The 24,005-nt window shown below is 39.8% G+C and overlaps 1 protein-coding gene across 2 annotated transcripts in view; it reads right to left on the bottom strand.

The window, feature by feature from the left end:
• G2E3 (G2/M-phase specific E3 ubiquitin protein ligase) overlaps nt 1-21,543 on the bottom strand; it is an 84,789-nt gene extending 63,246 nt beyond the window's left edge. The window contains exon 1 of one of the 2 annotated variants that reach the window (XM_036736369.1): nt 21,385-21,543. The gene's annotated coding sequence lies outside the window, so the exon portion shown is untranslated. Of the gene's footprint in view, nt 1-21,003; nt 21,062-21,384 lie in introns of those variants that run through there. The other variant, XM_036736370.1, reaches the window with a different exon arrangement.
• Nucleotides 21,544-24,005: the final 2,462 nt, after the last annotated feature.

The following is a 24,005-nucleotide window of genomic DNA, read 5'->3' as shown; positions in this document are numbered from 1 at the left end:
GTATTTCCCCATGTATAAGATGCACATTAATTTGGGGGCCCAAAATTTGAAAAAAAAATGTATTACATAAAGTTATTGAACTCAAATTTTATTCATCCTAAAATTCATACAATAATACAACGAAATGCAAGGACCTTCTGCTCACCGTTTTCAGGCATCTTTTGGGGCAAGTCTGGCACACGTGCTCATGCTTAGTCCGTTCCATTTCATGAACCTGAAGCACCAATGGTGTCCTCCTTTGAAGTCAGTAACTTCTTTTCTTTTTCATTAGCGATTCTTCTCGCCTCATGCTGAACCGTCTTTGTGGACACAGGAATTCCAACTGCCCTTTGCTCTTCCATCCCTATCTTCAGTTCCCTCTCTAAATCAGGCCCTTTTGCTGACTCGCCTCTCACGGCCTTCTTCTGCAGCGGTGTTTTCAGTAGGGTTTCTTCTTCCCGTAGCCAGTCTCGGATTGTTTTCTCAGTTGGAGGAGGACCAAACTTACAATCGATTCACTTTTGCAAACTGGATCACTTTTAACTTGAATTCAGCACTGTATGAAAATCTTTTCTGAGCCACCTCTGGGCAGAACACGGCAAAACATAACCTAATATACTGGTAACAAACGTGAAACAATGAGCGCAAAGACAACGAGCATGAAAAAGTGGGAAATGCAACTAAAAATATATACAAGTGCAAAAACAAGCGCGAAAAAGCAGGAAATGCAAGGAAAAAAATCTACAATCACTGTATAAGATGCATCCAGTTTTTATACCCCAAATTTTTCGAAAAACGGTGCGTCTTATACATGGGCTGATATGGTATATAATATAAACTATTATTATACTCTTTCCATAGATGAGAAAACTGAGGCTAGGAAAGGTTAAGTGACTTGCCCAGGGTCATACGTCTCAGTGTCAGAGGCTGAATCTAAACTCAAGTCTTCCTGACACCAAGTATATCACTCTATCCACTGAGCCACCCACACCAAAATATCTATAACTCTTTTTGTAGTAACAAAAAATTGAAAACAAAGCGGATACCCATTGATCAGGAAATAGCTAAACTAACTGGAGTACATGAATGTAACGGAAGATTATTGTGCTATAAGAAATGACAAATATCACGAACACAAAGAAACAGGGAATGATTTATGCTGTCTTATGTGAAATGAAATAAGCAGAGCCAAGAAGATGTCATACGCAAAGATTACAATGTAAACGAAAACAACCACAAAACATTCAAAAATGAATGTTGCAAGAAACTACAGGCAACAAGCATGGTCACAAAGAAGAGATATGTGAAGACATTCCTACTGCACTCCTTTTCAGAGGTGGGACATACACAAGTGTGGCACACTATATATTTCTTACTTCTTACATGTATTGATTGGTTGTACTGACTTTTTTCCCGTTTCCTTTTTCTGTTCTTTAAATAATGTTATTTGCTACAATGGATGGCTCTCAGAGCAGGGGAGATATCAATATAGGGAGATAACAAAAGATACCAATAAAATTTTATTTTATGAATTAATCCTAAAGAAGTGACAAGACAAAAAACAAATCATGGAAAAATAGGTAATTTCATTAAAGATATTAACAACGATGAGGTGTGTGTGTGTGTGTGTGTGTGTGTGTGTGTGTAATTTTTGGAAGTAGCTAAAACAGTCTCTTAGGGGAAATTTTCTACCCCCAAACACTGTCATCAACAAAAGAATTAACAGAGCAAAGAACTGGTTAAGCAACTTAAAAAGTCTTGAAAACCAACATGTTTTTAAAAAGTTAAACAAAATTGCTTAGAGGTAGCAAGTATAGTAGATAGAACATTCCATTTGGAATCAGAAGATCTGGTTGAGAAGACCCCCAGCCTCACTTGCTAGCTGTATGGCCTTGGCCAAGTCATTTAATCCCTGTCTGTCTTTAGTCTCATCTCTAAAGTGGGAACAGTAATAACAACTGTTGCAAAAAGAAAACAATACAATATTTGTAATGTACTTTGCAAAACTTAAGGCACTAAAAGATAACTAAAAAAAATTCCGAAAACCCAATATTAGTCAAATTTAATGCGAAAAAGGTCTTTATTGAATTAACAAGGAAACAATTTTCAAAAATTAAAAAATACATAATTATTGGTTAAAAAAGGAGAAAAACCAAATTATCAGTATCACAAATGAAAAAAGTGAATTCACAACAAATAAACATAAAGTAATAAAAATTATTAGAAACAAAATTATTTTTGCCCAATTTTATGCCAATAAAACTGAACTTCTAAGTGAAATATGTGAATATTTATCCTCCCCCCCAAAATGCCTCTTTTGACACAACAAATAAAGGAGAACTTAACTCAATCTCAAGAAATTCAAAGCCAGACCCAGCATCAGCAAATTCTTTCTATCAGACATTTAAAGAACAATTGATTCTACTATAAAAACTGTTTTAAAGGGGGGAATGGGGCTGCTAATAAATTCTTTCCATGATATGAATATGGTCTTGATACCTGAACCAGAGTCAAAACAGAGAAAGAAACGTATAGATCTATAATATCCCTCATGAATACTGATGAAAAAATTTTTAAATAAAATATTAGTAAGGAGATGGCCACTATATCAGCAATGCATATTAGGAACACTGACTATATTAATAACAAGAACAATGAAAATATGATCTTATCAACCAATGTAGAGAAAACCTGATAAAATACCACAGCCATTCCTTTAAATAAAACAAAAACCAGAAAGCACAGAAATCAAACAATTAATATCTACCTAAAATAAAGAACCAGCATTATACGAAATGAGTTTAAACCAGAAGTCTTTCCAATAAGATTAAGAGTAATAATGCCCATATCACTGCTACTATTTAACACAGTGCTAGAAATGGTAGGTAGAGCAATAAAACAAGGGAAAAAATGAGGAAATAATAAGCTTCGACAAAGCAGAGTTCTCTAAGCATACCATATTATTATTATTTTCTTTTGCATATAATAGGATGGTATACTTAAAGAACTCTAGACAGTCAACTAAAAAATTAATTAAAACAACATCAGCAAAATTACAAGACTTAAAATCACATAAATAAATGTTTCTATTACCAACAAAACTCAGCTGGAAGAGCTAGAAAAATTCTATTTAAAATCACTGCATATTGTATAAAATACTTGGGAGTCCACCTGCCAAGATACAAAGTACTGTATGAATACAAATGCACAACCCTCTTTACACAAAAGAGACATCTAAATAACTGGAGAAATAGTGATTGCTCATGAGAAAGTTTATCTAATATAATGAAAATGGAAATACTATCTAAATTAATTTATTCAGTGCCATGCCAAACTATTATATGATTACTTTTTAGAGCTAGAAAAAATTTTTTTAATTCATTTGAAGGAACAAAAGATTAAGCATCTCAAAGGGAATCATTTTTAAAAGTGGGAAGGAAGGGGGGCTGGCAGTGCCATATCTCAAAGTAGGCTACAAAGCAGTAATCATCAACATTATTTGGTATTGGTTAAGAAACAGGTTGATCAGTGGAACAGACTGTGTACACAATATAAAGGAACAAATAAGCGCAGTAGTCTAGCATTTGATAAGCCCAAAGGTTCTAGCTACTAGAATAATAACTCATAATGCAGAAAAAAACTTCTGGGAAAACTGGAAAGCAGTCTGCCAGAAACTAAGTATAGACCCAATATGTTACAATATCTGTGGACCAAGATAAGCTCCAAATGTCTACATGATTTAGATGTAAATTGTACACAAATTAAGAGAGTGAGGAAAAATGTTCAGTCAGATTTATGGATAGGAGAATAGTTAATGACCAAAGAAGGAGGCTCACAGAGATCACAGAGGTAAAATGGACAATTCTGATTACATAAAATTTAATTTTTTTGCAAACAAATTCAACACAACTAAAACTAGAAGGGTAGGTAAATGGAAAAAAAATCTTTGCAGTAAGATTCTTCAATAAAGGTCTATGTGTGTATATATATATATATGATCCTGATATGACTAAGAGTGATTCCCCAATCAACAAATGGCCAAAGGATAGGGAGTTTTCAGAAAAAGAAATCCAAGCTATGAAAAGCTACATGAAAAAATGCTCCAAATATTAATATTTAGAGACTTTAATACTGAAACAACTCTGAGTAGCTACCAAACATTCATCAGGCTGACAAAAGTGAGCAAAAGGAAAAATGACTAAGGCTAGAATGGCCATAAGAAAACAGACACCTTCATGTACTTTTGGTGTCACTGTAAAGAAGTCCAGCCTTTCTGGAAAGCAATTTGAAAGTATGCCCCCAAAGTTACTAAACTGTGCATACCCTTTGACTCAGCAACACCACTACTAGGCCTATACCCCTAAGAGATCAAAGAAATAGGAAAAGGACCCATACGTAAAAAAATATTTAAGCAACTCTTTTCTTTGTTGGCAAAAAAAATGGAATCTAAAGGGGTCCCCATCAACTGGGAAATGGCTGAACAAATTATGGCGCGTGAATGGAACGGGACAGTATAGAATGAAATAGAATACTTGTGCAATAAGACTTGATGAAAAGGACAGTTTCAGAGAAACCTAGGAAGACTCCTATGAACTGATGCAGAGTACACCAAGCAGAACCAAGAAAACAACAGATAAAATAAAAACATTCCACACACAAACCAGTTGAGGAGACTACTGAATTCTGATCAACGCAGTGACCAGCCATCCTGCCAGAGGGCCAATGATAAGGCACGCTGGGTACGAAAGGAGACGCGTGCGTTTTCTTGATTACGGCCACAACAGAAACATTTCGCACGTTTGTTACAAGAACATTGTTGTTGTTGTTGTTGTCCCAATGGTGGTGATTGAGAAAATAGATTTGTTAACTAAAGTAAAAGAAAATGTATTTTAAAAAAGTATTAGCTTAGCCTATCATCGCCTCAAGCTGTCATCCTAAATACAGTTCACAGCCAAATTCTGTAAAACAAAAAAGAAAGAAAAGAAAAGCTGTGTAAGCCCATTTCTCAACCCCTTGAATACTAAACTTCAAGAACTGGAAATAAAAGAGATAATAAATGAATAAAAGAGTCTCTACCCTCAAGCAGATTACTGTGACATAGGGTAAGACTTGTACGAGTAATTATTTTAAAAGTTGAAGTGTGGTAAACATACAGCAAAGATTAAACAGAGAGAAAAGAGAGTTTTGAGAGGGGATAGATCACATCTAGTGGATCCCAGAGAGACTTCATGGAAGAGATGGCGCCTGAGCTCAGACCCTGAAGGAAATTCAGCAAGTAGAGTGGGATAACACTTCAGGTACGAAGGAAAGTTTGCATGAATACACAAATGTAAAAGAGTATAAAATTAAATTAGTAGTCTGGCTGGAAAGTAGAGGGCATAACAGAGGAATAATAATAGATGAAGTTTACATACAAATTTCAGGTTTAGGAAGCACTTTACATACATTATTTCATTTGATCCTTCAACAACTGTTATACAGATAAGACCTCTAGAGATTAAGTCATTTGTCTTCAAACAAGTGTCAAAGAGGTGGGGATTCAAATCCAAGTCTCTCCTGACTCTAAGTACCATGCTTAGAAAGCTTATGAAGGACCTTAAATGTCAAGCTAAGCCTATTTTATCACATATGAAATCAGGAGCCAGCAAAGCTTTTAATTGGAGAAGGAAATGAGCAGACCTATAAATAGGAAAATTATTTTGTAATGGTCTTTCTCTCACACTCCCTCCTCTTCCATCTTCTTGCTCTCATTGAGACCTAGATCTCCCCACAATACACACTAGATCCCATCCCTGGCCATCCTCTCCAGCATGGCCTCTACCTTTACTCATTCCCCGCTACCCCCACACACACAGGCACACATTGGTTCTGCAAAGGGTGTTGGAATACTTTGTGCTCCCCATTCTCACTTCCAGCCTATCCCTTTGCCACCATCACTCAGGGACTTCTCCTGCACTGAAGTTAATTCTAATAAAATTGTCCAACCAATTCAAACCACAATGCCTAGTGTGCACTGACTGCAAGATCATTCTCCTTCCTTTCTCATGGAGTTCAGCACCTAGTTCACTATCTTCCTCTCTTTCCCAACTCCTGCCAGTATTCTAGGGGACTTCAGTATCCCTGTTGAAGTTTTATCGAACTCCCTAATATATCATCCCAAGTCTTCCATCTCTTTAAATCCCATTGTGGACTGTTTCACTGTACTTCAGCTACTGATTGCGGATGGTCACAATGAACTTTCTTAATAAAAAAGTCTAGTATTCCTCTAACTATAACCTTCTATCATCTGATCTCTCCCTAATTCTCACCCTCCAAAATCCATACCCACATCAAGACCTCTAATTCCTCTACTCCTCAGGACTTTCTGCTCTGACTTCACTTTGCCCCCTTCCCCATTTTAACCTTATCGTTGACCAGTTCACCTCTACACTATCATCTGCTCTCAAACCCCTTGTTAAAAACAACCCTGGATTACTCCCACTGCCTCCTGAGCTCCAGTTAATAGTACTTTTGAATGGAGCTGGAGGAACTCAGAACTACACTGGCCCAATACATTATTAATTCATGTTAGGCAACTCCATCTATTTCCCTCAACATACCTATCTCTTTCATCTGACCCCTTTCTCTCTCCTCAAAGCCACCTCATTACTCTTTCTTTCATAGTTTCTTCCCTCTCCAATCCATCATCCGTACAAATGAAGACTGCCCATGTCATTCCTCTACTCAATGAATACTACTATCACTTCTTCTATACCTTTTTTTTAATATTAAGAAGTTTTAATTAGTATTTTCTGTTTACATCACCATAGTATGCCATGTATCCCTCCCCATCCCTGAGAATCACCCTGTATGACACAGGGAAAGAAGTCAGCATAATTGACTGATACACTGAAAAAGTCCAAAAGCATGTACAATGTGTAACATATGGACCTCCCACTTCCATTGGGGGGTGGGCTGGAGGTGTCTTTTCCTATGTCTTCATTTGAGCCCCACTTGATCTTTTAAACTTTGTTACATTTACTTTTGCTTTTACTGGTGTGTCATTCTATTTATATTGTTGTAGTTGCTGTGTACATTGTCTTGGCCCTGCTTACTTCAAACTGAATCAGTTTGTAGAGATCTTTCCATCCAAGAGGATGGATGTATTCATCATACACATTACTTCTTATAGCACAGTAATATTCCATTACATTCATGTGATTTGTTCTCCAATTGATGGGCATCTTCTTTGTTTCCAATTCTTAGCTATCACAAAAAGTGTTGCTATAAATATTTTGGAATATATGGGGACTTTTTTCTTATCAATCACTTCCTTGGGGTATAAGCCCAATAATGGAATGTCTAGTTCAAAGAGTACAGAAATTTTAGTCACCTTATTTGCATAATTCCAAATTGCTTTCCAAAATGGTTGTACCATTTCACAGCTCCACCAACAATGTATTAGTGTGCCTATTGTTCCACAATCCAATGTTGACTACTATCATTTTTTGGTCATTTTTGTCGATTTGCAGGGTGTTTTGATTTGCATTTCTCTTATAACAGGTGATCCAAGATCATTTTTTCATGTGGTTGTAAATATTTTGCAGTTCTTTTGAGAACTTTTATTCATATACTTTGACCACTTATCTACTGGGGAATGGTTATTAGTCTTAAATATATTTATTGTTTATATATCCTGATACAAATATTTTTTCCCATTCAACTGATTCTCTTATCATCTTAGATGCATTAATGTTGTCTGTGCCAAAGTTTTTCAGCTTCAAATTGCCATGTACACAAAAACAGCATCATGTTCCCTCAATTAACTTTGCTTTAAGTGGCCCTGTTCCCACTGTCTTTCTTCTCCTCATCTCTGATCCCTGCTTCCCATTTAATACCTCTTTCCTTTCATGGTTTTGTTTATTAGTTCCTTTTTCTCTCCTGCTTTCATACAGTTTTTCTTCTACCTCCTTTATTCTTCTGTTCGTCAGAAGATTCCCCTTTCCATATCTCTCCCTTCAGCTAATCCTGCTTCCTAGTTTTAAAATTTCATTTCTTTGCAACCCTTTCAAAAACAGACTTCTCTCACTCTCCATTATTCATCTTTTCTTCCTGTTTAGAGCCTTCTGATTCATGACTCCTATAACTACCTGTTCTCTTTTCTCTGTCTTCTTCATCTCTCTTTTTCTCTATCTTCAAAGCTTGCAAAAAGGCATCTATTTAGCCTCTCACCTCTAGATGCTTTCTGCCACTACCTTATAGGACTTGCCCCTCTTCCATTGTGCCTCACTTCCAAAACAATGCCAATTATTTATTGCAGGTGTCAGAAGACATGGGTCCTTGGTGGGGTTGCTTCCCAACTATGTCCCTGATTATGCAGCCCACCAATGATGTATACCCTCTCTTTTAGACCTTTTTTCACACATCTACTTGGAAATCTTCTCCCTGTGCCAATGTTCTCCTACTTCTTCAGGTGCCAGTTGCTTGCAATTTCCAAATCTTCCCTTCCCAGGACAAGGAGACTTTTCAAGCACCAAATTCCTTAGGCCTCATCCAGTATAAGGTCCTCATCTCCATGACTATCTCTCTTCACCCATGGAATCATTCATCAGTGGAACCTCCTACCACTTCCAATGTAAAGCCTCCTTCCTCTCCACCCCTTTTCATTTTTCCCTCTTTTTCCTTACCTCTTTCTGAGACCACAGAGACCACCTTCCCTTCATTGTTAGCCCTTGATTTGACCTTGGTGTATCACTCACTCCTTTCCCCCTTTATGTACCTTCGAATACTGTAATATAGTTCCACAAAAAAGCACTAATTTGGCTGAAGGCAGGGTAGTGTCAGGTTCTGTCTATAATATCTAGTTTGCCTCTTCATTGTTACTTCTACCACACTGCCATCGTCACTGTCTCCTTCTGTACTCTGTTGTTGCCTTTGCCCACTGCATTTATTCACTCTTCCTGCATTTCTGTACTGTGGGGTGTTCGAGAGGCAAAGAATCTCTTCATTTCTCTAAAAATGTTTCAAACTCTTCTTTATTATTGAATGTCCATCTTTGGTCCTATATGGGTCAGCTCAGATTTGCAAGACAAGTCACCCTGGGCTACATCCTGGACCTCCTGGTTTTTTCCAACCCATTGTTCCATTCCTCACCCCGCCCCCTCCTTTTCCAAGTGGGCATGCCACCTTACATTATTACAATGTCCTTTCTTTTGTAATTGAAGGTCTTTCTCCTAAAGGCTTGAAGAATTTGTTTCTGAAAAGAATTGTTAAATTTGACTACTATGTGTCTTATAGTTTGCAGCCTTCCTTTTCTTTCTGGTGGCAATTTGTGAATTCATTTTTGTTTAGAAGATCTGGGCAACTCTCTTCTATTATTTCCTTCATTACGGTGTTAAGGTTTTTCTCCTGGAATATTCTTCTGGGAAACCTGTGACCGTTAGGTAGTCTCTGTGCAGCCTACTGAGTTCATTATTGCATAGTGAGCATGTTTTCTTTTAATATAATTGGTTTTTGCTTCTCTTCTTCTAGGTAGTCCTTCACGGCCATGTATTTGCATTCCCACTCATTGTTCTCCCATTTATTTTTTTGGTGAGGTTTGCCGTTGCAGGTTCAAGTTCTCTTCTATTCTACTCATTATTTCTGCTGTGCAGGACATAAATTCTGCTCCTATGAGTCTCATTTCTTTTTTAAATGACTTAGGAATAAAACATGTTGTGGTTCCATGTTCTTCTCAAATTTCACAAGCTCCCCTGTCTCATCAAGTATTAGATCATTTTCCTTTATTTTGTATTATTATAGTATTTATTCATAAATGTCTGGACTCGTTTATCAGATCTGGAGACCTCATATTTCCTTCTGTTGTTAATGGTTTTCCTGATGACTTATCTCTTTATGTTCAAAGTATTTGAATTTTCCTTTTCTTGAAATCTTTAGTATCTGAGGGTTTTTTTTTCCCTTTTATTATCCTTATCACTCATTTCCTGACTCCCTCCCCCCAGACTGTGGTTTCCTTGGAGCCTGGATTTCAAAGCCTCTCAGCCTCCTTCCACACTGGGCAATTCAGTTCACCAGCATAGGTCTCTGTTCCAACTGAGTGCTCCTCCCCTCAGGCTTGGTAGAGTACTGTACAGCACTGCCACTCTCCCTCAAAAAACACACTCACTCTCACACACACTCACACTCATACATACTCTCTCTCTACTGTCCTGATGACCTGTCTTAATCCTTCTGTTCCTCAGTTCTATGCTCTGTCATCACCAATTCAGAATCTGTTTTTCCCAGCACCAATAGGTCACTGCTTTGTAGTGCTAGTGCTTCCAGGTTACAGCCTTGGGCAGGCTTGACAAGCTGACTGTTAAGGCCTGAACAAACTTTCTTCTGCAGTCTAGAGCCAGGAGCTCTATGGCACTAGAAAGAGGGAGAGAGAGGAATGGGTAGTGAGTGTGCTCAAAGTCAGTGAGCATTAGTTCCTGGGTTTGGTGCAGTTATTTTTAACCTTTTGATTCTGGTTGTCATAGACCAGGGCTGTCCAAATGCAGCCTGCAGTGTGATTTATGCAGCCCACCTACAAGCATAGAAATTTACATGAATGCTTTAGTAAAGAAGCCAAGCTACCGCAGAGCTCTCACTAAAATGGTAAATCAAAATATATTATCTATTGTTTCAATAAAAACCCAAGGTTGGACAGCCCTGTCCTAGACCTTGGAGACAGCTGAAATTGCTTTATTTTTGACAGATAATTCCTGTTTTGGAGAGGTTTAAAAGGTTGTAAGGATTGTAGAAAATGTCTAGTTCACCATTTTGTTGCTCATGTGACCTGAAAGTCCCTTCTCTTTAGGTTTTAAGGACCCTTACAATATGGTCCAAACTTATCTGTCCAAGTTAATTTCACATTGAAATTTCCTACCCTGTAGCTCAACATAGCTCACCAAGCCTTTTCTTTTCCTCTCATATCACACTAGTTTCTCCTATTATGCTTTTGTATTGGCTGTTCCCATGCCTGGAATACACTGCTTCACCTCTTCCTCCTCTCTGCCTCACAGATCCTGGTCTTCCTTCAAAACATAGGTCAAGCACCACTTTCTACATGAAGCATTTCCTAATCCTTCCAATTGCTAACGTCCTCTCCCACTTAACATTCTTCTATTTAACTGTCTTATATTTCTTTTAAAAATACCGTGTGTGTGTGTGTGCGTGCGTGTGTATGAAAACTTGTCAAATCAAACAGAATCAACCAAGAGGCATCAGAGGTATTCATTAAGTGCTTAGTATATGCCAGGCATTGTGCTAAGAGCTGGTGATACAAAGAAAAGGAAAAACTGTCCTTGTTTTTAGGAAATTTACAAGCTAACAAGGAAGACAATATATACGAACCAGAACATACAAGATAAATACAAAGTAGATGGAACCTTGGAGGGGATGGTAGTAGCAGGTAAGAGGACCAGGAAAGGCTTCCTGGAGGTAGCAATTGAACTTAGAATTAAAGGAAGGGACATGAAGGCTGGGAAAGTGAACATTCCAGACCTGGATAAGAAGGCAGGGAGATGGCAGATAGAATGGCAGATCTGAGGAATAGCAAGTAGTTTGTAAAGGGTCACAAAGATGACCAGAAAGGTAAGAAGGGGAGAAACTGTAAAGAACTTTTAACTCTAGAAGGATCAGGTGTCAAATGACACAAAAATTTTATTTTGAAATAAAAAATTTCATCCTACTATCTCTATTTTCTTTGCCATATAAACAAAATTTCAAAAAAAATGCATGGTATCAATTAACTCAGCTTGGTCCTTCAAGGTATTTTTAAATTCCCATCCTTTTAAATGTCAAATACCAAAGGACTTTATTTTTGATCCTGGATACAAAAAGAAGCTACTGGGGGAATAATATGACTAGATTTGCACATCAGAAAAATTACTTGGCAGGCATAGGAAGGATGGATAGGAACGAGGAAAGCCTTGGGATAGAGAGACTAATTATAAGGCTACGGAAATAATCTAATCAAAAGGCCATGGAGGGTTGAATTAGGCTGAGAGCTCAACAAAAAAGGGTCATATGCATGAGACATTGTAGAGAAATAAATGACAAGATTTGACAACTAAATAGGCATGTGGGATACATGGTAGGAGCCAGAGTGTGAGAACGTGACCTACGACTCAACAGTTAATATAAACTAACTGAACAGCAAAAGATGTTCTATCACATGGGAAAACTTGCATTTGACCACAGGCCACCCCTGGCACTTCATCTTCTTTGTTTTGTTTCTATATAATACCTGGCCTGGCCTAATGGTGCTGTGGAAATCTACCACCAACCTCTTGCTACCTAGGACTGACCTTTGTGAATAAGCTCCCTCCAACAAAATCTATTTACTTCCCTGCTGGTATGGACTTCCCCTCTTTCACTGGTATCTCGGTATTCTGTTGGAGGTGAGACCATCCCTCAGGACAGTCTGCCACTCTATAACTGGCAAAATCAGGGCAGGACAGCTCTGCTACCTTACATAGGGTGAACAAAAAAGATGAGTTAAGGATGATGAAAGTTGTGAACCTGAATGACTAGAAGAGAAATAAGGAAATTCAGGTTCCTTTGAAGTAGGGATTGTTTTATTTATTCTTTGTATTTGTGTCTCTTAACTTGATGTCTAGAACAATGTAATATATACTTATAGATTATCAAGAATTGTGTTCTGCTGTGCAGACCCTTTGACTCAGAAATATCACTACTAGGTCTATATCTCAGAGAGATTAAAAAGGGGGGGAAATGACCTACATGTACAAAAATATTTATGTCAGCATTTTTTTTATGGTGGCAAAGAATTGTAAATTGAGGGAATGACCATAAAATGGGGAAGGGCTAAACAAGTTGTGGTATATGATTGTGATGGAAAACTACTGTGCTATAAGAAATGACAAGCAGAATTTTTGAGGGGGCAGAGCCAAGATGGCAGCTGGAAAGCAGGGACTCACTTAAGCTCTCCCCCAAATCCCTCCAAACACCTGTAAAAAATGGCTCTGAACAAGTTCTAGAGCTGCGGAACCCATGAAATACCAGAGGGAAGCAGGTCTCTAGCCCAGGACAGCCTGGATGGTCGCTGGGAAGGGTCTATCGCACGGTGCTGGGAGCAGAGTGCAGTCCAGCATGGGCCGCACCAGGACCAACCAGATAGGGAGTCAGGTGGCGCAGGCCTTAGGGCCCTGAATCACTGAGCTGTGGCAGTTACCAGACTTCTCAACCCATAAACACGAAAGACCATGCAGCAGGTTACTGGGAAAAACCGCTGGATCTGGGTAAGTGGTCTGGCCCCAGTCCTGGGGGCAGCGAAGGTGGCACAGCTGCAGCAGAAGCAGCAGGAAGCTCCTGTGGCTGTTTCCAGAGCTCCAGCTGTAAGTTGCTTCTGGCCCCAGGACCACCTGCTGGGAGGAATCAAGCAGTAGATCACAGCAGGAGTGCAGGGAGCACTTTGCTGGTGCAGAGGCAGGGTTCTCTTGCTTTGCCCTGCTTGGATCTGGGTCGCAGTCCTCGTTGGTGGTTCTTGGGGGAGGAGGAGCACTGGTGTGGCAGAGCTTGTGGTGACGGTGGAGTAGAAGTAGCTCTGAAAATAGCAGTGCAACCCTCAAAGTTTGGGACAAAGTACTCTCTACTCTACAAGCAGCCATACCCTGACAAAAAGCTCAAGGGTCAAGTAGTTGGCTGGGAACATGGCCAGGCAGTGAAAAAGGACACAGACTATTGAATCTTTTTTTGGTGACACAGAAGATCAAAACATACAGCCAGAAGAAGTCAATAAAGTCAAAGAGCCTACATCAAAAGCCTCCAAGAAAAATCTGAATTGGTCTCAGGCCATGGAAGAGCTCAAAAAGGATTTGGAAAAGCAAGTAAGAGAACTAGAGGAAAAATTGGGAAGAAAAATGAGAGTGATGCAAGAAAATCATGAAAAACAAGTCGACAACTTGCTAAAGGAAACCCAAAAAATACTGAAGAAAATAACGCCTTAAAAAAATAGACTAACCCAAATGGCAAAAGAGCTCCAAAAAGCCAATGAGGAGAACGCCTTGAAAGGCAGAATTAGCCAAATGGAAAAGAAGGTCCAAAAGACCACTGAAGAAAATACTACCTTAAAAATTAGACTGGAGCAAGTGAAAGCTAGTGACTTGATGAGAAATCAAGAAATTATAAAATAGAACCAAAGGAATGAAAAAATGGAAGGCAATATGAAATATCTCATTGGAAAAACCACTGACATGGAGAATAAATCCAGGAGAGATAATTTAAGAATTACTGGACTACCTGAAAGCCATGATCAAAAAAAGAGCCTAGATATCATCTTTCAAGAAATTATCAAGGAAAACTGCCCTGATATTCTAGAACTAGAGGGTAAAATAGAAATTGAAACAATGCACAGAACACCTCTTGAAAAAGATCCCCAAAAGAAAACTTCTAGGAATATTGTAGCCAAATTGCAGAGTTCCTAGGTCAAGGAGAAAATACTGCAAGTAGCCAGAAAGAAACAACTTAAGTATTGTGGAAACACAATCAGGATAACACAAGATCTAGCAGCTTCTACATTAAGGGATCAAAGGGCTTGGAATATGATATTCCAGAGGTCAATGGAGCTAGGATTAAAACCAAGAATCACCTACTCAGCAAAACTGAGTATCATGCTCCAAGGCAAAATATGGATTTTCAATAAAAGAGAGGACTTTCAAGCTTTCTCAGTGAAAAGACCAGAGCTGAATAGACAATTTGACTTTCAAACACAAGAATCAAGAGAAGCATGAAAAGGTAAACAAGAAAGGGACATCATAAAGGACTTACTAAAGTTGAACTGCTTTGTTTACATTCCTAAATGGAAAGATGATGTGTATAATTCATGAGACCTCAGTATTAGGGTACCTGAAGGGAATATACGTATAGACAGAGGGCACAGGGTGAGTTGAATATGAAGGGATGATACCTAAAAAATAAAATAAAATTAAGGGGAGAGGAATATATTGAGAGAGGGAGAACGGGAAATAGAATGGGGTAAATTATCTCACGTAAAAGTGGCAAGAAAAAGCAGTTCTGTTGGAAGGGAAGAGGGGGCAGGTAAGGGGGAATGAATGAATCTTGCTCTCATCAGATTTGACTTGAGGAGGGAATACCACATACACTCAATTGGGTATCTTACCCCACAGAAAAGTAGGGGGAAGGGGATAAAAAAGGGGGGATGATAGAAGGGAGGGCAGATGGGGGTATGAGGTAATCAAACACAAACACTTTTGAAAAGGGACAGAGTCAAGGGAGAAAACTGAATAAAGGGGGACAGGACAGGATGGAGGGAAATATAGTTAGTCTTTCACAACATGATTTTTGTGGAAGTGTTTTGCATAATAATACATGTGTGGCCTATGTTGAATTGCTTGCCTACTTAGGGAGGGAAGAAGGAAGAGAATTTGGAACTCAAAGTTCTAAAAGCAGACACTCAAAAAAAAAAAGTTGTTTTTGCATACAACTGGAAAATAAGATATACAGGCAATGGGGTATAGAAATCTATCTTGTCCTACAAGAAAATAAAGGGAAAGGTGACTGTGGGGGGTGGGGAGTGGGGTGACAGAAGAGAGGGCTAACTGGAGAATGGGGCAATCAGAATATATGCCATCTTGGAGTGGGGGGTGGGTAGAAATGGGGAGAAAATTCGTAATTCAAAATCTTGTGGAAATCAATGTTGAAAATTAAAAATATTAAATAATAAAATATGAAAGAAATGACAATCAGGATGGTTTCAGAAGAACCTGGAAAGACTTACATGAACTGATGCAAAGTAAAGTGAGAAGAACCAGGAAAACAGTATACACAGTAATAGCAACGTTGTACAATGAACAACTGTGAATGACTTAGCTATTCTCAGAAACACAATGATCCAAGACAATTCAGAAGGACTTATGATGGAAAATGCTATCCACCCCCAGAGAAAGAACTGATGGAGTCTGAATACAAACTGAAGCATACTTTTTTAAACTTTATTTTTCTTGAGGTTTCTTTGGCCTTGTTGTTTTCTTTTGTACTATGGCTAATATGGAAATATGCTTTGCATCACGCACGGCATATGCACAATTTATATCAGATTGCTTGCCTTCTCGAGGAGGAAGAAGAAGATGGAGGGGGAGAATTTGGAAATAAAAAAAATTTTAAAATGTAAAAATTGTTTTTACATATACTTGGAAAAAAGTAAGATAAAAAAAAATTTGTTCTATCATCCACTTCTTCCTCAACCTCTTGTAACTAGCTTCTTGCCATACCCTATTACAACTACTCTAAAATGACCTAATTACCAAATCTGATGGGTTTTTTTTTTCAGTATTTAATCATTTCATGATTTCTTCTGTCACTTAACCTCTCTGTATCTCAGTTTCATCATCTGGAAAATGAAGAGGCTGAATGAAATGACTTCTAACGTCCCTTCTGGCTCTGGATCTGTAGGATCCTATGATGTGCTATGTGACACTGCTGACCATTTCTTGTTAACTAGAAATCCTTTCCTTCCTATTATTCAGAGATAACAGCAACACTTGTTCATCATCTACTGAATACAAAGAAGATCCAAAGACAACACAGGATCTGCTCTCAAGGAGATAAGATATGGAAAGAAATCTACAACATGTACACAGATAAGTAACAGAGTATATACAAAGTAACTGCATGAGGGAGTAGGACCCTAATGACAACGGTGGAGTTCAGCAAACACCTTGTGCAGGAAGCTGCACCTGAGCTGGGCGCTGAGGGACACTGGGACTCCTGAGAAGCCAAGGTTCGGGAGGAGTGCATGGGGCGACAACCTGCGCAAAGGCAAGAGAAATATGGAATGTCATGTACAGAAAACAACTAGGCTATTTTAGCTCAAATGATGAATGAATTCTCTTCATTTGCTCACACTCTTGCCGACCTTTTAATATGGATATTCTCCAAGTTTCTTGATGTCTCTTGTTGATCTTCCCTCCCTCCCTAGGCAACCTTGTTCATGTGTGAGGCAGTGAGAGAATAAAGTGTGAGGCTTCACAGGGTATAGAGATATATATATGTGTGTGTATGTATGTATTTATATCTAAAATGTTTGAGAATCAATATTTTAGAGAAAAGGGAAATGGGATGAATTTGAGTCTGTGGGAATCTGATTATTTAGCTTTTAGGAATGCCTTTCTCCCCCTCCTTCTTTAGCTTTATAGATGTTACTCAGCTGTGAGTGGAATACAAGATTATGAAAGCTTCCCTATGAATAACTCAGGCAAGTCAATATTCAAAATAGAGATAGTACTTAAAAATTTAGTTAGGATGTGAACCTCACCAGGCCTAAGTTTCGTTTTCCTGTAAATCATATGATTTCAGGGAAATCAGATGGTATTCCCTTCTCCCCCACCCCTCACCTATTTCCCCCTGTAAGGTAATTCTGTAGTTTCTGCGCTTATATTGGGTAAAAACTTATTTCTTTATTCCTGGTTAGATTGTGAGGCCACTTGTTTCCCACCAATGCAGATGTGGGGTCCAGCCTCTGGGGGTGAGATTTCTTAGAATTGTTTGTACAAGGGTATAGATCGCCCTGCTTGCCTTCTCTACCCACCCCACCCCCCTCCAGCCTCCCTCATCACTGCTAGTCCACTCTGGTAGTGAGAGAGATGCTCAACTCTCTCAAGACTTGATCAAATAAAGCTTCTGTTTTTCCTAACTTGAGAAACCTCTTTTTTTTTAACTTGAGTCAGTGGTCTTCTGACCCACACATTTACTCACAGCTTCAACCACTACTTGTATGCAGATGATCAAATTTATTCTTCTACCTAACAGTTCTCCTGAAAACCAGTAGCACTCCACCAGTTGTTTACAAGACACCTCTACTTGAATATCTCACTGGCACGAACTAAACATATCAAATTTTTTTCTTTTTGCTCACTAAACAGGCTCTTCCTTTTGACACTGTGGCAAAAACCTTCAGCCTCTGTCTCATTTTTGTAACCCTCAGTAACTTTTTATCTATCCTTCTTATTCACTTCCCATATCCAATCAATAACCAAATCTTGTGAATTCCATTTCACATCTCTTCCAACTCACACAATCCAAAGTCAGGTCATTACCACCCACCAAGACTATCAAAATAAACTGCTTTCTGCTTCTACTCTGCCCCCCTCATCGTACTAGATCATAGTACTGCTACAATCAACTTTCTTATAGATTTGTTGTCGTTCAGTCATTTCAATCCTGACTCTTTGTGGGTCCATTTGGGGTTTTCTTGACAAAGATACTGGAGTGGTTTGCCATTTCCTTTTCCAGCTCATTTTACAGATGTGGAAACTGAGGCAAACAGGGTTATATGCCCAGGGTCCCACAGCTAGTAAGTGTCTGGGGCCATTTGAACTCAGGCCTTCGTGACTTCAGGCACTGGCCACCTAGCTGCCCCTTCGTATAGATCAACCAGGTCATGTTGCTCTTTTGCCAAAAACAAAATAAAACAAAAACTCCAGTGGCTTGCAATAAGCTAGAGATTCTGCCTGGCAATGACTATCCTTCACAATTTGGTACAACTCTATAATTTGACAGCCTTATTTCATATTACTCCCCTCTAAGCACTCTTTGCTCCAGACAAATTGAACTAAAAGATACACTATGGTATAGTATAAAGGGCACTGGTTCTAAAGTAAGAGAAGCAAGTCACAGTCTTCCTGGGCTCATCTCCTCTTCCCAGTGTGTAAAATATAAGGAGTGGACTAGGTGACCATCTCTGAGATCACTTCCAGCTCTAATGTTATAACCCTAACCCCTGGCCTCTAAATGTACTATGCATTCTCCTTACACTCTGACTTTATTCACAGGATTTCCTAAACCAAGAATTCACCTTCTTCCACTGAATTCTTACCCAATTTTTAAAAATCCCAAACCAAATGCCAAATACTCCATCTACAATTCCTTCCCTAATCTCTCCTCACTTCCCTTTCAAATCTTGTATAGCAATTTGTTTTGCAACTTCTTAATGCACTTCTCAAGTAACACTGTCTATCATGTTTTCCGTTGGTATTGTATTTCTATTAAGCAGTAAGCCCTAGGAGATCCAGGACAATATCTTATCTTAATTTTGTACACTGAAGTAAAAAAAAAAGCCTAGCCTAGCATACCTGCACAGCGACTGTAATAAGTATTTACTAAAGGAATGAGTATCTTTTCCATATACAATATTGCCTCTACCGATGAGCATGTAGAAACAGAATAGTATAGAGGAAAAAGCACCAGACTGGACTTCAAAAGACCCAAATTGAAATCCTGGTTCTCCCATTTGCTAACTTTGTAACCTTGGCAAAATAAATTCATCTCTCTGAGCTTCAGTGATTCTATAAAAAGGGGGCTGAATAGACCATCACCAAGAGACTTTCCAGCTCCAAATCCCATATGGCGCATAAGCTTTTAATTGTTTGCATTGTGACAGACACAATAAATAGAGGGGACACAGATTCGAAAACCTGAGCCTCAAGGAGTTTTCATTCTATGGGGGAAGACAACATGTATACTTAGCATGTAAAAAATATATGCAAAATAAATATAAGTTAATTTGGTGGGGAATTGAAAGTGATTAGGAGGGGCTTCACTGTAAATTAAGTTTTACGTAGAAGTAAATTAGGGCTTTTCTGAGCAGAGGTGAGGAGTGATGAATGCCTTCCAGACAAAGGGAGGAGGGTAACAACCAGTGTTAAGATCGTACCTATAATCATCAAAATGTATTGGGAATACGAAGCTTTCTATTTCTAGCTCACTCATCCAAATTAGGGTGGCACTCAAGGAAAGCATTTCCAACGGTTGAGAAATACTGAAGTGGTGGGCTCTGTCCAGTCCTTAGTGAAATTGGTACCGGCAAGCTTTCTTATGAGTGGTATTGTGTTTTAGTGGATAGAACCTGGAAGTAAGATCCATGTTCAAGTCCAGCCTCTGACCCTTATAGGTTAGGTGCCCAGGAAAACTATTAAACTTCTTAGTGTCCCAGGTAGGTACTGATCAGCATTCATCCATGGAGTTTGCTCCCTGGGCTTTTCTTATAACCAACAAAATCACAGGTCCAATCCAAAAACAACCAAAAATTTGCTTACAATAAACCTTTGGAAAGCACCAAAACTAAATGAACAGGAAAAACTACCATTTTAATATGTCCTTATGGCTAATGCTGAGGTTGGTATGAACCTTGAACACCCAGTAAGATGAGAGGGAAGGTACCTTTTTTTGCTAGATAATTAACATTATCGGTTAAGTTTGCAGTAATTAATGCTATAATGTCCACAATGTGCTAGATACTACATTGAACCTAAAAGTACTGCCCTGATAAAGCGACTTAACATTCACTTGGCAGTTTTCCATTGCTGTAAGATGTGCAATCTTTAAAGTGTAATTTATGGTTGAGCTAATAAAAAGGGTATGTCTTTTGTAACAAGCTATAGTTCTGAGGATTCAGGATAGTCAAACATGATAAAAAGAATTTAATTCTGGACAAGTTAATATGGGGGCGTGTGTGCGTGCGTGTGTGCGTGTGTGTAAAACTTAATGACTACAATTCCTGATTTCAGTAAAAGGACAGAAGGGGAAAAGGCAGGGCTGTGGTTGTGTATGTTTTGTCCCATTGTTATCAAGCAACAAAGACCTCAGAAACTTGGGGCAGATCTCATTTCTGCCCAAAGGCACAGTCCTGGAATTTAAATGAGCAAAGGTGTCGGATTTTTTGCGGTAAGGAAAAATGTTAATGTATAAAAAAAAAATGGGATTCTGTTTTACCAAAAGATACTCGGATTTCAAGTCTAAATTTTAAAGAATAGATACTTCCCTGCCACCCTACCCCCAGACCTGCAACTCAGGGATTTTTCACCCAGAAAGAAGCTATTCCAAACAACGAGAGGAACGAGAGGAAGAAGAAAGAAGAAAGGGTTGCTGAGGTAGGGCCATCCCCAAGCCTTCCATTCAGAACTTTCTGGTAGCGACTACACACACACACACACACACACACACACACACACACACGTCTCCTTGCCAGGGTTTCCAACTAACCTCCCGCTTAACAGCAGCAAGATTCAGGACCAGATCGGATTGTTGTAAATCCACAGCGTGCAAGTTGAAATCGCGCCGTGTAAATTGCACGCACGGCCGGGTTCAGGACGACGGATGGACAAAGAGCGACCCCGGGGTGCCCACCCGATGCCCAGGGTCTCATCCCCCAAACGCTGGGCTTCCACACCGGGGAGGGGGTAGATCCGTGCGGGGTCCCTTCAGCGCCCCCACCTCCAACACACACTCGCACCCACTCCCCGCCCCCAGCGTCCCTGGAGCTGAGCAGCATCGGGGCTCCCGGAGAAGCCGAGCCGGGACCGAGACAATACCCTTCGGGTCGCCCCGAGCCCCTCCAAGGCCGCCTCCTTTCTCGCCACTCACCGACGGAGCGGCCGGGAGACTTCCACGGGACCCGGCGGCCACAATGCTTTGTTTTTCAATGCCCTTCCTCCTCCTTCTCCAGCAGCGGCCGGAACCCCAATCCGAAGCCCGACCAACGGCCCCGAAGATTCAAATTCCACCAACTTCCGCCCGCATCCCGGAAGGGGACCGCGGCCCCCACCGCCGGGCCTGGGCCGGGAGATGGGGCGGGGATGGGGCTCGGGGGAGGAGGGGTGGTGGGCGGGGTAGGGGAGGGAAAAGATTCCGCGGAGGAAGCGGTCCTCCTCGGCTCCCGTCGGCCCGCGCACCTCCTCCCCCTCCCCCCGCCGCGACCCCCATTTAGAGAGCCAGCGCGCGGTGGGGGGTGGGGGCAGGCTTCCCGGCCCGGGGCTGGACTGGCGCGTGCGGGATGGGGGGGAGGGGAGACGGCAGAGGGCGACTCTGGGCGAAGTTTTCTGCGCTCCTGGCGCGGCGGCGATCCCAGAGTGGGCAGCCCTTCACCGCTCTTGTGTCCTGGAACAAGCCTGAAACCTAGGGACCCTTCCCAGAATAATGTTCTTAAATGCATCAGCTATAATGCAAGGATTGCAAAGGTCACCGATTAGATCCAGGTAGTTATGCTATTTGTGTGCATCTGTATATTTTGTAAATGCGCATGTCTCCGCGCTTCCACTCTTGAGTCACCTAAGAGCGGAGCGGGGGTCTGGTGAATTGTAAAATATTCCGTGTTCTTGTGTGCCTTGCGCAGGGAAAGGTGGAGAAATAGAGAGATATTCATACATACACACGTATATACATACATGTATACACATAAACACATGTGTGTTGTATATTTGTATATGTCTGTGTATACAGACATGTTAACATACATACATGTCTACACATACGTATACTTACATATATATTAGAAATACATCAGACCCCCTGCTCTTGTGTATCTTGGAAAGGGTGGAGATACAGAGAAAGATGGAGATTTAAATATACACACATATACACAAACACACATATCTATATATATTTTATGCACACATATATATTTTACAAAAGTTCACCAGACTCTCTGCCCTTGTGTGTCTTAAGACGGGAAGGGTGGGAGAGAGAGATCAACACTATCTATTCCGTGATTGAAAAAAGCTGGATCCTTGTAAGGATCAGTTTGTTTTAGAACAAGGTTTTAGACTGGGAAGCACCTTAGAATACAGTTGCCCTTTTACTTAGTGAGATCTGTGAGATTCAAGCCCAGATTTTTCTAACTCCAAATCCGAATACTGTTTCCACTCTTTCTCCAGTCTTTACTCTAGACAGAGTATAAATGTAGTACCTGTCAGATGACATGTTTTCCTTCAAAAGTTACACACACACACACACACACACACACACACGATGGCCTGCTGCTCCGCACTAATTGTATTCCTTTTATAGCCTTCATCTACTTCTAGACTGCCAGGTACTCTGACAAGACAACACCTCTCTCCAAAAGAAGTAAAGACATTTACAAGTTGACAGTTCCTTACAAGGATTCTGTTCTTTTCAACCACAGAACAGCTAGTGTTGATCTCTATCTCTCCACCCTTCCCCTCTTAAGACACACAATACTTTGTTGTGTTGGTTTCCTATTTCTCCAAGACTGCCCTCTCTACATAGTGGATTTTTAAGTGGCCACTTCCTTCCCTTTCATAGTCTCTGAACAAGGTTTTAGACTAGGAAGTACCTTAGAAATCCCTTCCTACTTACTGAGAACATCGAGACTGAAGCCCAGATTTTTCTAACTCCTAATCTGAATACTTTTCCCACTACACCATTCTTTCTTTCAAATCTATGAAGCTGGCTCCTGTGCCCATTTTAGAACAAGACAATAACATCAAAATATTATACAAATCCAGGCAACACAAAGTCTTTGAAACATTTCCTTACAGGGTCCAGGAACTAACTAGATGGTGTTAAAAAATAAATCTGGGGCTCATAAAAACAATTTGCCAACATTAAGGCAAAGCTATGGAATAGTCTTTAGCACACATCTTCCTCACATTGCTTCTTGCCCTTTTGATATTAATTTTCCCTTTTGAAGCTTCCATTCAAGAAGCATTTGTGCCAGACACCTGGGATTCAGAGGAAAAACAGAAGTTCTGCTAGCCACATTCTAAAATCCCTTCATTTTCCTTCTGACTTTGCATTCTCCTAACTCAATAACCTTTTTTTTCTCTTGACCTGTCATTTCATGGATGTAGGGGTGTAAATTCATGGGAGTAATGAGGAAACTCTAGCAATGCAGATCAGTAACTGTTCTACAATCTATAGCATTATAAAGTTGCCTGGGGACATTGAGAAATTAAATATCTTGTCCAGGTTCATAAACCAGTATTCCTCTGAAGTAGGAGTTGAATCCAGATTGTCCTGATTTCCAGGATAGTTCTCTCTCTCTCTCTCTCTCTCTCTCCACTTAGATTTATTCCATTTTTGCTTCCGGCTACCAAGTTGTTGAGAAGCAACAAAATTACACAATCCAGCTGATTTCACTTATTACAAGATTTGTCTACTTTTCACTTCCACTCATTCATTGGTCCTAGTTCTAGTTTCTGGACCTACCTAGAATAAAGAAAATCATTCTTAAATATGGCACC

This window comes from Trichosurus vulpecula, chromosome 8, assembly GCF_011100635.1.
Source record: "Trichosurus vulpecula isolate mTriVul1 chromosome 8, mTriVul1.pri, whole genome shotgun sequence".
NCBI classification, from domain to species: domain Eukaryota; kingdom Metazoa; phylum Chordata; class Mammalia; order Diprotodontia; family Phalangeridae; genus Trichosurus; species Trichosurus vulpecula.
The sequence above is the reverse complement of the archived record's forward strand: the minus strand, read 5'-3'. Positions and strand labels throughout refer to the sequence as shown.